This window comes from Heteronotia binoei, chromosome 2, assembly GCF_032191835.1.
Source record: "Heteronotia binoei isolate CCM8104 ecotype False Entrance Well chromosome 2, APGP_CSIRO_Hbin_v1, whole genome shotgun sequence".
NCBI classification, from domain to species: Eukaryota; Metazoa; Chordata; class Lepidosauria; order Squamata; family Gekkonidae; genus Heteronotia; species Heteronotia binoei.
The window spans coordinates 104,505,782-104,522,274 of record NC_083224.1 but is presented as its reverse complement, the minus strand read 5'-3'; the positions used below and the strand labels follow the sequence as shown (position 1 = coordinate 104,522,274).

General features: G+C 42.8%; 1 long non-coding RNA gene across 1 annotated transcript in view; it reads left to right on the top strand.

Moving 5' to 3' along the window:
- The first annotated feature begins 1,058 nt into the window (after positions 1 to 1,058).
- The window catches only part of LOC132567631 (uncharacterized), a 71,718-nt gene continuing 56,283 nt past the window's right edge, over positions 1,059 to 16,493 (top strand). Inside the window, exon 1 of the long non-coding RNA XR_009555102.1 lies at positions 1,059 to 1,215. This is a non-coding gene — a long non-coding RNA (uncharacterized LOC132567631). The remainder of the gene's footprint in view (positions 1,216 to 16,493) is intronic.

The following is a 16,493-nucleotide window of genomic DNA, read 5'->3' as shown; positions in this document are numbered from 1 at the left end:
AATTTCAGCTTGCCCAAGCCCTGTCACATGAAGACTGGCTGAAAGAGCTTCTACAAGTTAAACATTCCCATTTTATGTATTGTATAAAGTTTCAAGATTCCTGAAACATGTGAAAAGTGTCCATGTCACTATCAGAATTGGCCAATGACAGCATGGAAATTCTCTCCATAGTGCAGGGAATCCCTGCAGAGCATAACAGCAACAGTTGCAACATGGATGCTGTTTTGAGGCAGCTTCTACAAAAACTTTTCAAAAGAAAACATTGTGTGGAATAAAATGCTATAATAGATACCCTTAAGTAAAACTGAGTGGATAATTCATTCTTATTCTGTGCTTCCTAGTCATATGTTGTACTCATCCACATCTCTGCATCACACCTGGATCCCATTTTAGTTGAGAGCCCCTTCCTTTCACCTACCAACCACCAATGCCTACTCAAGAAGAAGAGGTAGCCAGAGGGACTCCTTAACTCCCCAGGGGTTCAACACCTCCTATCCAACAACCCTTCAACGTTATATGTAGCATTTTAAAATTTCTACAAGTTGGGTTGACAGTCAGCATTTTTTATTTAAAAGTGTGGCAAAATACAGTAAACGACTGAATATTTTTTTTTCTGCAGTTAGAATGTGCCTGAGTGTTCATGCCCCTTCCCCAGTTTGAGAAATGTACTGCAAAGCACTGGCAGTTTGCACGGATCAACTATATAAATCAAGACGAGCGTGTCTGTCATTGTACTTAGTCTCCTGTCGGAAGAAAAAAACAAAACACACTGACTTGTTCTGGAAGCACGTTTCATTCATCTCTTTCAGTAAACGCAATTCCTTTTGCCCAGTATTAGAGGAGCGCGCACGCATCATTTATTGCCCGTAAAATCAGTGCATCCTGAGAAACCAACATTATTGTTCGAAGAGGGGCAGGAAATAATATTCCTCCGATCACAAAAAACGCCCCGGCTTGCATCGGAAACGTACGTAGTTTTGCTCATTGTTAGGAACAACATTAGCAGTCACTTCCCCACTTTCTCGCCTAGGGGGCGCAGTGGGATTATGGCAACTGCCTAAAGCAGAGAGTTTCGCCTTTTTGTAAATGTTTTGAGATTTCGGAGGAAAGCGTGGAGATTTCGAAGTAGGGGGATTAAAAAAGGAACATATGGAGAGGTCAAATGATTGGTGGCGAGCAATGAGATTTCATGGAGCAACCCTCCTTTGGAAAGAGGTAAAAGTACCGTGTTTCTTCCCCATTCTCAGTAGCTTTGCTGGTAGAGCCCGAGTTCCCTCTCGGTTTGGTTTAGTGATCGCCGGTCGGATTTTCTATTGAATGGTATTGCCGGAAAGTCCCTTCAGTTTTATTTACGCGTTGATCTGATGTTCGGCCAAACAGCCTAATGAAAAACCTTAGGGATAAAAAAAACCTCTTATTGCAACCACACCATGTACGTTTGCTTCATACCAACACACATCCGCAGGCCATACATTCACACACTCAGGCTTTAACCTAGGTTAAAGTTTATATGCTTCGGTAAAAATTCAACTTGCTATCTTAGAAATGTATTAATACGCTTCCTGGCAAATTAATATTGTATAAATTGCAACACGTATTGGGTGAAGAAAACTGCTGTGCTGTTTGGGAAGACTAACTTTTCAGATGACTTCATTATATTGCTGATAGGTGTAGAATTAGGAGACTAGTACATTGCATGTGCCTTTTCCATATGTCTCCTAATAAGCTTAAGTTGTAAATGATTATTTCTGTGAATGTTTCATGTTTAGTATATTAAATTAACATCTAAAATAAACAATGACTGATTGAAACAAATATTGCAATAATGCTGATAATGGGATAATTTTAATGACTCAATGGGCTGTCTGTTTTAAATAAAAATGGCTTTTTAAAAACGCCTTGTTTTTAATATTAATAGTATATGCTGTTGTTAGTTTTATTGTATTGTTATTTCAGAGACACCTTGATCTAGTCTCTGGAGAGGTGGCATATAAATTCCCTAATTAATTAATTAATAAAAGAACAATCTATTTTCCTTCTCTCCCTTAATCGTAAAATATACATAGATCACTTACTATGAGTCATTTTGAAATTCAATCTAAAAATCTTTTCACAGGGAACAGACCTGTGATTAAAACCTGACCAAAAACCACATTTTAAAATTGCAGTTAATTAAGGAGTTCATTAATTGCTCCTTTCAGGGCTTCATCACTTTGTGTCTGATTGTTCTCTTGGGCTAAGGCAACATAATATGAAAACATTGTTTATTATCTATAATGTTGGTTTCATACATGCAAGTCAGCATTTGAACTGATTTGCAATGGCTTGAATATACTCAACTAGTTTGGAGCAGTTCTCAGGATTTCATTTATGCCATTGTTCAGGACTGTAGGCTTAATTGTTTCGTACAATTAAGTGGTCCATATTTTTATTTAGATATCGATATTTAATTATATTGCACACACACACACACAAACCTCTGGCACTGAGGAGGCAATTAGTTCAATTTATTTTTGTCCCTCACAACCCTGAAGTAAACCCCATGTATTACATGCACAGGAATATGTACAGTTCTTCCTAGTATTTTTTTTTAATGGACACTGGATTTTAATGTTACCTTACAAATGCTTATTTGTACTTAAAGGCTATGATGTTTTAAATATTCTTTCTTCTGGCTTCCAAATATTAGCATGGCTTTTTCTGCAGTGATATAGTTGTGAGTTTTTAGTACAAATAAAATAATATCAATCAGTCTTCCCAGTTTTAAGCTTAATGTATACTACATGTACTTTGATCTTCAACCTAGGAAGTAATCTTAGTGAACAGTGATCTCAACACTGGGCTCTTTTGGTTTATAGACTGCTGCCATAGTATGCTGGAATATGAGATTTCTGTTGTATGCTGGAATTGCTATTGAGTTCACCTTTTCACCAAAAAGTCAGTAGAATCAGACTGATACATAGTTAGAAGATACATCATGTGAATTACAGGAAGAACACATTCTAGTCATTATTGTTTTTCCACACTTTCCTCTGACTGAAGCATTGTTGTCACTCAGGAACTTGGATTCACACCCACTCATCTCCTGGTTAACGTGGTGAACTCAAAGCTAAATTGATTTGAGTTTATTTTAAGGCAATAACCTTCCTCATGATTCTATGAAATGACAGGATGCAAAAGACAGATTTATTGTCTCTAATCAACAGATCATTTAGGTCATTACAATCTCATTACAGAGAGGCTGGCTGGGCAGCAAGGAACCTTTGCTCAGGTTGATCATATGAACCAAAGTATTGCAAAGGCAGCCTATAGGGTTCTTTGAAGCTGGGCCATTCTCTAACTTGCTCTATTCATTTGCTGAACAGAATTGTCTGGTTTGCCAGACAGTTCTTTCTCTCTTTACATTAACCCCACAAAATCTGGAGGAAATGCTTATCTTTTCATTTCCTTTGCATTAATTTTCCACTTAGAAGCAGCTTTAAAAAAAACCTCAGTGTCTCTTAGAAAGTTTCCTTTGACTGTTTAAAAAAACAGTCATAGTGGGAAGTAGGCTGATAACGAACTGGGGAATCTCTTCCCTAAATACTGAGCTTTAGGGGAAATGTACTTACAGCTTTTGCACCATCAGCAGACCTTTTAAGCAACTGAGTGATTCGGCAGTTCTCTTGTGTTCTCTTCTCCACTATCTGTCTTTTATCTTTTTCCTTAGGTTAAAATCAAGACTGAAAGTAGTTCATTCTTTCTTCTCATATGCCATTTAATTCTTATCCCTCAGTTGTCCAAGAACAAACATGATTCTTGCAGCTTTAAAAATTAATTAGAATTTGCTGAATCTTGTTGTGAGTCATTTTCAGGCCCTTGGATTTTAGCAGTAGGGGTGTGGAAGTGGAGAGATAATATTTGCAGGCATCCTTTCTTCTTTAAACATGGGGCAATTTAACTAAAAAATCTCTTAAAATCAAATGTATTCATTTGCTCTCAGGTTGCCCTGCATTCAGCTGGGGTGGTGATTCACCACCTCTATTGAAGTCAGAACTGGGAGCTTTGGTTGAGTTTTTAATGAGGTTCCTCTTTCTTTAAATGTGTATGATTCTGCCAAACATGGAGTTAATGAGAGTGAATACCCATCCCATCAGCCCCCAGACAGCCCGCCACATGCATAGAGCTAACTCTAAGGTGGTGGTGAAGTACCCTTCACTGATCCTACTCCCTTACCTTTTACCCTGGTAATTATTCAACCTCTTGTGACCCTTCTTTCTTTCCCTTTTATCCTGGCCTCTGTGCCTATTCTCCTTGGCAGACACAGCTGAGCCAATGGAGAGTGCAAAGGGGTCCCTCCATCTGCCACTTTCTATGTGTCCCCCCACTCTAAATAAAATAAGGGTCACTTTTCTGGATCACACACCAAGGCCCACAACAAATGAGTCCTAAAGGCTTTGATGCCTGTGTTTGGACACAAGCAATTATCTCTAATTATTGTTTTTCTTTTCAGTTTGCCCAACATTAAAGAGTCCTGAAAGAAGCTTTAAAGAGAGGGCTCAGGAGAGTGAATAATGTACTTCTGTAGGCAACTCTCTCCCTCCATCCCCTTCTTTTCTAATGTTTCTCTCCCTTGCTCTTTCCATATTGAGGAAGACATAATCTTCACAAATGTCTGAGGCACAATATGGGTTGGGCTGGTTCGGGCTGGATTTTTTAAATTATTATTTGAAAATTATTTCTAAAGACACAGGAACATTTCTACAAATAAGGTGCAGATGGGAGAGAACATAGCTGCTGAATGTCTCTAAGGGGAGGTGAAATGGTTTTTGGCTCAGAAGAAAATGGAGAAGCAGGGGGGAAAGTTTGAAATTGATTTTTTTCTACCACTCATAAATCACACATTTAAATGCACTTAATGGAAGTAGGGAAAGTCATAGTTAAAGTGTCCAAGGAACTGAATACACACATGCACACACACATACAAGTTATTTTATATAATAGATTGAAGCTCAACAACCACATATAGGTTATATTTGTGGTAAGGTTTTTTTCTTCTGGAGATCACTCACTAACAGCACTGATACATGTGCATTAATGCAGAAGTGTTGACTTATACAAAAATGAATGTATGCACAAATGTGTGTATATAAACATACTTGCTGACATTACTTACACATTACTTCACAGAGTCCAATCTGCAAATCTGTGCCTGCATTTAAATTGATTTCAATCCCACTGGCTATAACAATATATAACTCCAGCCAGGACCTCCATTTGTGTGCACCAGCCTAACCTACCCTGCCCTGTCTGCAATGAAGCCATCCACCCCCTACCCCCACTGTCCCACTTGAGGGCCAGAACGACCTCTTCTTGCAAGCGCCCTCTAGCCCAACGTCAGCCCAACGTGAAGCTTAACTTTCAGTCCTGGGTGCTGAAACTGCTCAGTTGTTTCTGCTTGCTGGGGGGGGGGGGGGCGTGTCAGAGATTTCTTCCAGCCCCTAAGCAAGCAGAAGCAACAGGGAGCTTAACTTTCAGTCCTGGGCACTGAAAGTGCTCTGTTGTTTCGGCTTGCTGAGGGGTCAGAGATTTCTTCCAGCCCCTAAGCAAGCAGAAGCCACAGGGAGCTTAAGTTTCAGTCCTGGGCTCCGAAAGTGCCCTGTTGTTTCTGCTTGCTGAGGGATCAGAGAATTCTTCCGGCCCCTAAGCAAGCAGAAGCAACTGTGCATGATCACATCCCCTAAGGAAGCAGAAGCAACGGTGTATGATGATGGCAGAATGGAGAAGGATGCAGCCGAGGCACTGGAGGCTGTTTAGGGGCCCCAAGTCAGGGGACCCTGCCTAGTCGTCAGGGGGCTGTGCCCCCACAGGCCTCCTCATAGCTACAGGCCTGGATTCAGGTGGGTAGTCATGTTGGTTTGAGGCAGTAGAACACAATCTGAGCCTATGTGTGTGCATATGAAAGCTCATTCAATAAAACTTTGCTGGTCTTAAAGGTGCCACTAGACTCAAGCTAGGGTTGCCAATCTCCAGTTGGGGGCAGGGGATCTCCCAGTTTGGAGGCCTTCCCCCCACTTCAGGATCATCAGAAAGCAGGAGGAGGGAGTGAAATGTCTGCTGGGCTCTCCATTATACTCTGTGGAGAATTATTCCCATAGAATATAATGGAGAATTTATCTGTGGGTATATGGGGCTCTGGGGTGATTTTTTTCAGGTAGAGGCACCAAATTTTCTGCATATCATCTGTGCCTCTTTTCAAAACACCCCCCAAATTTAAAAAAGATTGGACCAGCGAGTCCAGTTCTTTTTGTTGTTCAGTCGCACAGTCGAGTCCGACTCTTTATGACCCCATGGACAAAGCCACACCAGGCCCTCCTGTCTTCCACCATCCTCTGAAGTCTGCTCAAATTAGTGTTTGTTACATCAGTAAAACTGTCCAGCCATCTCATCTTTTGCCGTCCCCTTCTTCTTTTGCCTTCTGTCTTTCCTAGTATCAGGATCTTCTCCAGGGAATGCTCCCTTCTCATTTGGTGGCCAACGTATTTGAGCTTCAGCTTCAGCATCTGACCTTTCAGTGAACAGTCTGGGTTGATTTCCCTTAGGACTGACTGATTTGATCTTCTTGCAGTCCAAGGGACTCTCAAGAGTCTTCTCTAGCACCACATCTCAAAAGCATCTATTCTTCTGTGCTCAGCCTTCCTTATGGTCCAGCTCTCACAGCCATACATTACTACTGGGAATACCATCGCTTTGACTATATGGAGTTTTGTTGGCAGGGTGATGTCTCTACTTTTTATTATATTGCCCAGGTTCGCCATAGCTGTCCTCCCAAGGAGCAAACGTATTTTAATTTCATGGCTACAGTCACCATCTGCAATGATCTTGGATCCCAGAAATGTGAAGTGTGTCACTACTTCCACATCTTTCGCTTCTATTTGCCATGGTGTGATGGGGCCAGATGCCATGATCTTAGTTTTTTTGATGTTGAGTTTCAAGCCTACTTTTGTGTTCTCCTCTTTCAACCTCAACAAGAGGTTCTTTAGGTCCTCCTCACTTTCTGCCATTAGAGTAGTGTCATCTGCATATCTGAGGTTGTTGATGTTTTTCCCGGCAATCTTAATTCCAGCTTGTGCTTCATCCAGGCCATCATTCCGCATGATGTACTCTGCATATAAATTAAATAAGCAGGGTGACAATATACATCCTTGTCGAACTCCTTTTCCTATTCTAAACCAATCAGTTGTTCCATATCCTGTTCTGACAGTTGCTTCTTGACCCTTATACAGGTTTCTCAGGAGACATGTGAGATGGTCTGGTACTCCCATCTCTTTAAGGACTTGCCACAGTTTGTTGTGATCCACACAATTAAAGGCTATAGCGTAGTCAATGAAACAGAAATAGACATTTTTGTGATACTCCCGTGCTTTCTCTATAATCCATTGAATGTTGGCAATTTGATCTCTAGTTCCTCTACCTCTCCGAAACCCAGCTTGAACTTCTGGTAGTTCCCGATCTACGTACTGCTGAAGCCTGGCTTGTAGGATCTTTAACATGACCTTGCTGGCATGTGAAATGAGTGCAATGGTGCGATAGTTAGAACATTCCTTGGCATTACCCTTCTTTGGGATTGGAATATAAACTGATCTTTTCCAATCCTGTGGCCACTGTTGTGTTTTCCAAATTTGTTCACATAATGTGTTCACTTTAACAGCATAATCATTTAGGACTTTGAATAGCTCAACTGGGATACCGTCATCTCCGCTCGCTTCATTGTTAGTAATGCTTTCTAGGGCCCATTTGACTTCCCACTCCAGGATGTCTGGCTCAAGGTCATCGATTTCACTGTCATGGTTGTCCGGGACATTGAGATCCTTTTTGTATAATTCTGTGTATTCTTGCCACCTCTTCCTGATCTCTTCTGCTTCTGTTAGGTCCCTACCATTTTTGTCCTTTATCATGGCCATCTTTGCACAAAACGTTCCTTGGTTTCTCCAATTTTCTTGAAGAGATCTCTTGTCTTTCCCATTCTATTATTCCTCTATTGCTTTGCATTGTTCCTTCAGGAAGGCCTCCTTATCTCTCCTTGCTGGAAATCTGCATTCAGTTGGGTGAATCTTTTCTTTTCACCTTTGCATTTCGCTTTCCTTCCTCAGCTATTTGTAAAGTCTCATCACATAGCCACTTTGCTTTCTTGCATTTCTTTTTCTTTGGGATGGTGCTGATTGCTGCCTTCTATACAATGTCACGAACCTCCATCCATAGTTCTTCAGGCACTCTGTCTATCAACTCTAGTTCCTTAAATCTGTTCTTCACCTCCACTGTATATTCACAAGGGATGTGATCAAGTTTCAATCAAAACATTAGGAGTGAACCTAATGAGGAAAGGGACATTTTCCCCATGTTGACAGAATAGACACTATAGTTTGTAGGACACATGCAACTAGTATAGATAATTCATCCAGGTACTTTCTGTATATGTAAATGTTTTGATACTACATTTGATCTTAGCCAAAAGGCCAAGAAGAGATGTATATGTAAATATTTTAGACAGGAAATTATTTCACTGAGTGCTGGATCAGTGGGGGTATTTTTGTGATCATAATAAGATCATAATAATTTGTCATCCTGAGTAGATTTTTATGAAGTCCTTTGCAGTTTTTTCCTCATGAAATAACTTATTTTAGTGTGGCTATTCATTTCCTTCCTCAAATAAGCACAAATTTATCCACCCCACCCTCCAGTCCCTAACTTCCACATTCATAATGCATTTCATACAGTAAGCATGTACTTGCACAGAGGGGAGGGGAAATAAGATGCACATTTTTGCATTTCCAATATGAAAAAGCAGCATAAGCCCAAACGTAAATCCAGGCAATCCTTTACCATCTTCTCATGACAGAGGACTATAAAGGCAGAGCCACAACCTGCCTGAGTGTGGCTTTTTATTTGTATGCATCTCTGTGTACATTTGTGTCCTCTTTTTACTGAATTATCAAAGGGTGTGAAAGAAGCTGCTTTATAACTGCTCTTTGGAGAGACAAAAAGACATTGTTTTTTCAATTAAAGATTTTATTTGACAGTATGTTTAGTGTAATAAATACTGACTCTTTTGCTATAATTGGCTGTTGGTGAGGAGGTTTCTCCATGGGAGGTTCAAGATATCTGCCTCCTTACGGTCTGCTTTTGTGAAATGACATGAGAGGAGAAGAGTTTGTCATGGTCTATTTGGATTAGGATGTAGAACTCACCTTCTATTTGCAGTGATGTTTTCTGCAGTACAGGAAGCAAGAGTAAGAAAAACTCAACCCACAATTAAGAAATGAAGCTGGGAAATGCAGTGAATTAAAATGTCGCCGTTTAAAGGCAATCCATATGTTGGCAAATGCTTTCCAAATGATCCAGCTTCACCCCCCTGAGTTGTACAAGGGAGGGGGATTGAATGGGGCTACAGATTGCATCTTTTATATGCGGATTTTCCTGAGCTACAACTCTGTCTGTGGTATGGCATGACCCTTGTGCCAGGGGTCAGTGCATTCACCCTGGGGAAGTGGGGATGGAAGAATGGCAGTTTCCCCTTCCTCCCCCAGGCCCAGTGTGTGGGGTCTCAGCTCTGAACTGCTAACTGAACTTGTTTGCTGTTCCAGAACTGCAATCTCCACAGTCAAAAATCAATTTGCTATTGCTCCAGCACCCCTTGAGACCACACATAAGTGGGCAGCATCCCAGATTTTTTGTGTATCAGCCAAAAAATGGATACACAATAAAGAGGATGAAGGAAGAGAAAGATGATGAGGAAGAAGAAGAAATTAAATTTGTGAATTGCCTCATCCCGGCCAGTGCCAGCCTCTAGGCAATGTACAACAAGAAATACACATAAAATCAATAAAAACAGTGATTTAAAAGAGTTGCAACCCAATTAACATACTTTATAATGTGCTGTAATTCTGCTTTCTAGGCATTGGGATCAGTCCCCCCCTTAAGTGAGAGGGGAGGGGGTGCCAGCCCGGCAACCATTGCTGTCATCAAACAAAAGCCTGGTGGAACATCTCTGCTTTACAGGCCATGCGAAATTGTAAAAGATCCCACAGGGCCCTGGTCTCTTCCAGCAGAGAGTTCCATGAGGTTGGGGCCAGATGGATCTCTTTAGGGCTGGAGATCACCAGTAGATTTTTGACTAGTAGAGCGTAGTGCTCTTCCAGGGACATAGTGGAGGAGGTGGTCCCGTAGATACGTCAGTCCCAGACTGCTCAAGACATTAAAGGTCATGCAGTAAACATGGAGGAAGCAGAAGGAGCAAGCATGACTCTTAAGCCATGATAGAAGAATATTGGATTATGTATCTGAGCCTAGGAAGGTTTATACAACTATACAGTATGAGAAAACCTACCAGAAAATACCTTCTGGTCCAATTGTAGTCATGCTCAACAAGGTGGATGCAACAAAGAGTGGCACTGGATTCACAGCCACATCAAAAGATGCATTTCTGTGGGGTCAGATAAACATCTCAGTGTATATGTGGAAGTAAGAAAAAGAAGACAGTAATAAAAGAAGTAAGAAAAAGAAGTAGTAAGAAAAAGTAGAAGAAGAAGATATTGGCTTTATATCCTGCCCTCCACTCCAAAGAGTCTCAGAGCAGCTCACAATCTCCTTTATCTTCCTCCCCCACAACAGATACCCTGTGAGGTGGGTGGGGCTGGAGAGGGCTCTCACAGCAGCTGCCCTTTCAAGGACAACCTCTGCCAGAGCTATGGCTGACCCAAGGCCATGCTAGCAGGTGCAAGTGGAGGAGTGGGGAATCAAACCCAGTTCTCCCAGATAAGAGTCTGCACACGTAACCCACTACACCAGACTGGCTCTCCAGTACATTCTGTACGTTCTGACTAAGAAAGAGAATGCTAAATATGAGGGTCCTACTACTCTTCTTTTTACTTCTCAAGTAACAACCTGATTAAATCTAATAAAGTTAAAGTTTGTATCTGAAGAGATAGTGACGTAATTTTTCCTGTTACTTTAGAAGAGAGTTGATCAGAGCATGATGGCTTGCCTCCTCCTGTGATCTATCAAGGAAATCATGTGACACACCAGTATTCAAGAATCTCCAGACCACTTTTACAGTGGTCTCCTGTGGCCTTTGAGGAACAACTGAAGGTACTAATTTGAACCAATAAAGGGCTTCTATCTAGCATACTCAGTAGAGATGGCAGCCAGCATCTGACATTCAGTATGAAGTCATTTTCAGAAGGAAACTGGAAGTGATGTCACACCACTCTAGGATTTTGTGGAAACTCCATGGTTTATCTTAGAAATGATGTAACACTCCCAACAGGAAGGAGATTTTCACTTATTCCCCCCACCCCCACTGGCCTACTGAGTGTCAGTGGTGGTTGCAGGGCTGCCATCAGGAGGTCTTGCCATAGTGGGTAACCTGGCGACCCTAAGACTGAAAAATTATCTCCTGTATTCTATTCCATTGTAACTTCTCACATCAGTTAATGGTGACTTTTTGTAATATCATAAATGTTCTAAAGCTGCTATGTGATAACACAAGGCACATTCAGTGAAGGGATTCCCTGATCCTGGTAACCGGCTTGAGTATCCTCTGGAAGTATTGTGGGATGGGAGGGGGTGTTTGTTGATTGGAGGTAATGGTAGGGTTGCTAGGTCTGGGTTGAGAAGTACTTGGAAATTTTGTGGGTGGAATCTAAGGAATGCAATGTTTGAGGAGTGGTATAATGCTTCAATGGGGTATAATGCCATAGAGTCCACATTCCAAAGTGACTCTTTTGTTCAGGTGAACTGATATCTAGGGATGGGCATGAACTGGGAAAATGTGGTTCAGTTTGGTTCACAGTTTGTGGCACACTCACAAACCAAACTGCAGACTGTCAGAGACAAAAACCTGTTTATACAAACCAAACTGGTGCAAGAAGTTCATTATGCAGTAGAATGCCCCCCTGCCATGGCAGATACACCAGACTCACAGTGGCTTTCTGGCTTCTCTACCTGCCTTCCAAGTTTGGTGAGGGTTGGATTTATGGGATCTGAGTTACATCTCCCACAAAGAAGGTGCTCCATACTGCATTGTTTCCAATGGAGGGAGAAAAACAGCCAAAGGGGGTGGGGGGCAGAAGTCCAGCAGAACAGAAACAGAATCATAGACCCAAAAGAGAGACAAAAAGGTGGGCATCCCTAAGGGGCTTCCCAAAGTATCCCCACAGCTGCAGAGATGGTGTAGTGAATGTGGGTACTCATCTGAGGCACCCACTAACTAGACAGCTGCAGAGCACTCCCACAAATGGAGGTATTTTACTCCTCTGCACCTGGGTCCAGAGCATACCTATCTATCATGGCGAATACTTCTACTCCACAAATAAGTGGAAACATATCTGAATCTGGCAGGGACACCCCTCACATTTAAAAAGGCAGGTTATGATGGACAGAAAGGCAGACCAGGCATCCCCAGAGTTTTGACAGGGGTTTCCCAAAGTACCCCCATGACAGCTGGGAGGATATAATGAATGTGAGTACTCAATTGAGGAACCCACTAGCTGGGGTGAAAACAGACAAGTGAAGAGCACACCCACCAATGGGAGTATTTTTTCAACTCTGCACCTGGGTCCAGAGCACACCCATCCACTTACAACCCTCCCCCATGGCTGAAACATGTGGCCAGTATCTGAAAGACAAATGGAAAGGTGGGAACCTCCAGACTTTTGATGGACACCTCCAGACCAGGATTCCAGTGGCTCTTCTCTATCTAAAGGAACCTATTTGGTCAGCACAAGGCAACTTTGGATTGAATGGAAAGTCTGTACACACCTTCTGTATCCCTATCCAACAGTCCTTCTAACTGTAATATAATTGTTTTCATATTCTGGAGCATGAATAGGTTTCACATTGAGGAGGTGAAGGGATGAATCCACATGAGGGAGGTGCACACGGATCTCCCATTCACTTTAATCTCCCCTTATTCTGGCTGCACTGGACACCGGTGATCGGGGGGGGGGGGCAGTATTCAAAACTGAATTGAGCCTATGAGAATCATTTTCATTTGAGCACTAAGCCAGTGGATAGATCATGTCTTGTGTGGCTGATGTACCATAGTCTCCATTAGAAAACACTTTACAGTTTTTTTAGATGCAAACACTTAACTGTTTTCACACTTAATCTTTTTGAAATCTGTAATTTCAAATTTAAAATATTGGATATATCAGTTGGATTTGTATGTGAAATAACATATTTCAAAATGTTAGATTTCTAAAACTGGAAATGCTGCACCCAAAAATATCAAAGCAACTCCAACAAAATCATGAACTGGATTTCCAGAATTCTAGAACTCTATTTTTTCTGTTTCTTGAATAGCTTCTTGAGTACAAATCACTCAGCATCACTCAGTTTCAGGTAGGTGGCTTTAAAGAACAATATAGTATTTGTTAACATTCAAGGGTATTGTTAAAACAGTGATTCCCAAATGACTCATTAATGAAATTTAGATTTCATTTTGGGAAGGCTGGTTCTAATTCATGAACTGAAAGATGAGTGCCTAGAGCATGCTAGGCTGCATTTATCTAAGGCTCACATATGAGGCTGCAGAAACACACACATCAATCTCCACATGCCTTTGTAGTGATTTGTCTATGTTAATATTATCTGCATGACAGTAATTGGACTTGAGTCCATGTCAGAATACCTTCAAATGTGTTTGAATATGCTGACCTCCAGATTTTAACATGTTCCATTAATTCTGGCACTTCTTTTCCAAGGGATACCACAATTTTTACAGTGAAAGATTTGCTTAAAGATTGCCTCTCTGGCAAAATATTAGCTTTCAGGTGAAAAGAATCCAAAAAGGTAAACATATTCAGGAAAGTTAACCCCCCCCTCAAAAAAAGTACTATAAGCAACCACATTTCACACAAGCTATTCTGTGAGCCAAGGCCTTCTTGCAACAACCATTAGATGTGTGATGAGCAAATATAGTTTTTGCTACCTCTCCTAACAAGGGGTGGGCACGGACTGGCTCACAAGCTAAAGTTCATAATAAATATTGGCCAGTTCATGATTTGCAAACTGAAATATGTAGCAGCTCTGCTGCCATGAACTTTTAGCATTGTTTGTAGCATGGGTACATTTTCCAAACTGTCTGGCACTGACCTATTAAACTGTTTATAAGCCAATGGGGGGATGGAATTCTCCAACCTGGGAATCCTCAATAGAAGTGTCCCCCCCCCCCCCCCCGCTTATCAGGCACTTCTGGCTGCCAATCAAATAGTTCCCATTTATCTCTATGGGTTCAGAAAGCTATATGTTCAGTAAGCTCCCCTTCTATCCTTTCCTCTGTTGGTTGGTGACAGAAAAAGAGAGGGGCAAGTAGCTTGTTAAAAGCAGAACAGATTCATTGCTTTCTGCTTGTGATCTGCTCTCTGCTGCTGGAGTTTGGGTGTTAGGTACACTCTGGGCTCTGAACTACCCAGTCTCTCTGCTCACACCAAGCACTGGGTCTTAGCTTCTGGGTTCCTTGGATGAGGGCCCACATTTATATACATTCTTAGGTTTGGGTGTCAGGGTGATCTCAGAGCACTGAGCCACCCAGTCTCTACTCCTGCCGAATACAGGGGCTTAGCTGGTGGGTTCCTCAGATGAGGGACCACATTTATACCCACACCTCCTGATTGCAAACACCCCTGATTGTGAGGGTGATAGTGGGTGGAAGGGGTGCTCATCATGGTGGGAAAAGCCCTCCCCCTTGTGTATTAGAGCCCCCCCAGGCACCAAACCCATCCTTGCCCCCTTAGAGCCCTGCTCCAATAGGGATCTTAGAGCCTCTGTCCATGGGGCTCTCCCAAAAGGAAAAAGAACTTTTAGCAGCACTGCTTGGACACCAGCAGTTGCTAAAAGTCCTTAGAGAGAACTCTGATATCAGTGGTTCAGAAAGTGGAGGGAAAGCATCTGCTCCTTCCACATCCCAACTCCCTTCTGATCCTACTGTGTTAAGTACACTTTCTTCTGGTGCCTTCCAGCCCAGCACCAGAAAGTAGATGTTCCTCCCATCTGCTCCAGTCATGGGGCTCCATTTCCAGGCTACTATGTGGAAACATTACCACACCCTGCCCAGTGACCCCCATGCAGTGGAGTACCAAGTATGTCATGCCTATGTGCACAAACAAGCAACAACTGTCTTCCTGCATTCTCCACAGGTACCTGAAATGGGTGCACCCCAGGCAGTGGGAAGAGGAAGAAACCCATTTCTTTTCAACAGAGACAAGCAGAGGGAGAGCAGGAGGCCCCTCCAAGAAAGGCTTCTCACATGCAGAATGCTGTGATTTGGACCCCAAATCAAGCCACCATCCAGCAGGTCATGCCCACCATCCAGCAGGTCAGAGCCAGCAACAGTGCCATACAAAAGGGCAAGGGGGAGGGCTCAGGAAGCACTCATGTCATCAGTGAAATGATTGCTGTGGATGGCCAGTCCTTCTCTCTCATGGAGGATGTAGGCTTTTGCTGGCTGCCGGAAAATCTGGCTCCATTACCTCACAATGGTACTCCATTACCTCACAATGGACAATGAGATGGAGAATTTTGCTTGCCATGCATTGATCTGCAGTGGCAATGGTCAAGGCTGAACTCTCCAAAGTGCAAGGCCAAACTACCCACTTCACCACAGACTTCTGGAGCAGCAGGCAAGATGGCTACCTCTTCCTCACCACCCACTGATGGCAACCAGAGGACCTCTCTGTCTGGAGTGTTGGGCCCAGGCCCTAGGAGGGGACTGTCCTGCTACCTGGCTACAAAGTGGTTCTACTACATGCACAGGGGATGGATACAGACCACACAGAAGCAAACATGATACAGAGTAACCCAAGGGAATGGGTGTACAACTGTGGCTTCATGGTCATGGACACTGACTCCAACATGCTGGCAGCAGTGAAAGCTGCATGCCTCAAGGACTTCATCTACCTGGTGTACATGCTTCACCTAGTGGTGAAAGATGCTTTGGGACTGGGGAGCACTGTGAGGGCCACCTGGGATGCTCCTGCCCTTGAGCTGTGGTCCCTGCTCAAGACCTGTCAGGATCTGGCTGCCCACTTCTCACACAGCATCAAGTTGATGCGCCTGCTGCACAAGAGAAAGGGGGAGGGGGATAAGCCTGAATACCAGCTTGATGGAGCAGAAAAGCATGGTGCAGGATATCATCTCTTCTGTGACCATCCTGCATGGGGAAGAGGAACCCAGCATCAGTTCTAATGCCTGACTGATCCTATCCCAAATGGTACATGTCCTGAAGCCCTCCCAGGACACCACCAATGTGCTCTCCACCCATTCAAGTAGCCTGAGACCAGTCATCCCCCTTATACAAGGGCTGGACCATGCACTGGCCTCTGCACTGCAGCCAGACCCCATAGGGATTGTTGTACTTCCACAGGCCCAGACTTGGCAGAGAGATTGTGGATGGGCATCTCTACCAGTTTGCATCCTTTCTGCAAAGAACAGGAGTACAAGCTGGCTGGTATCTG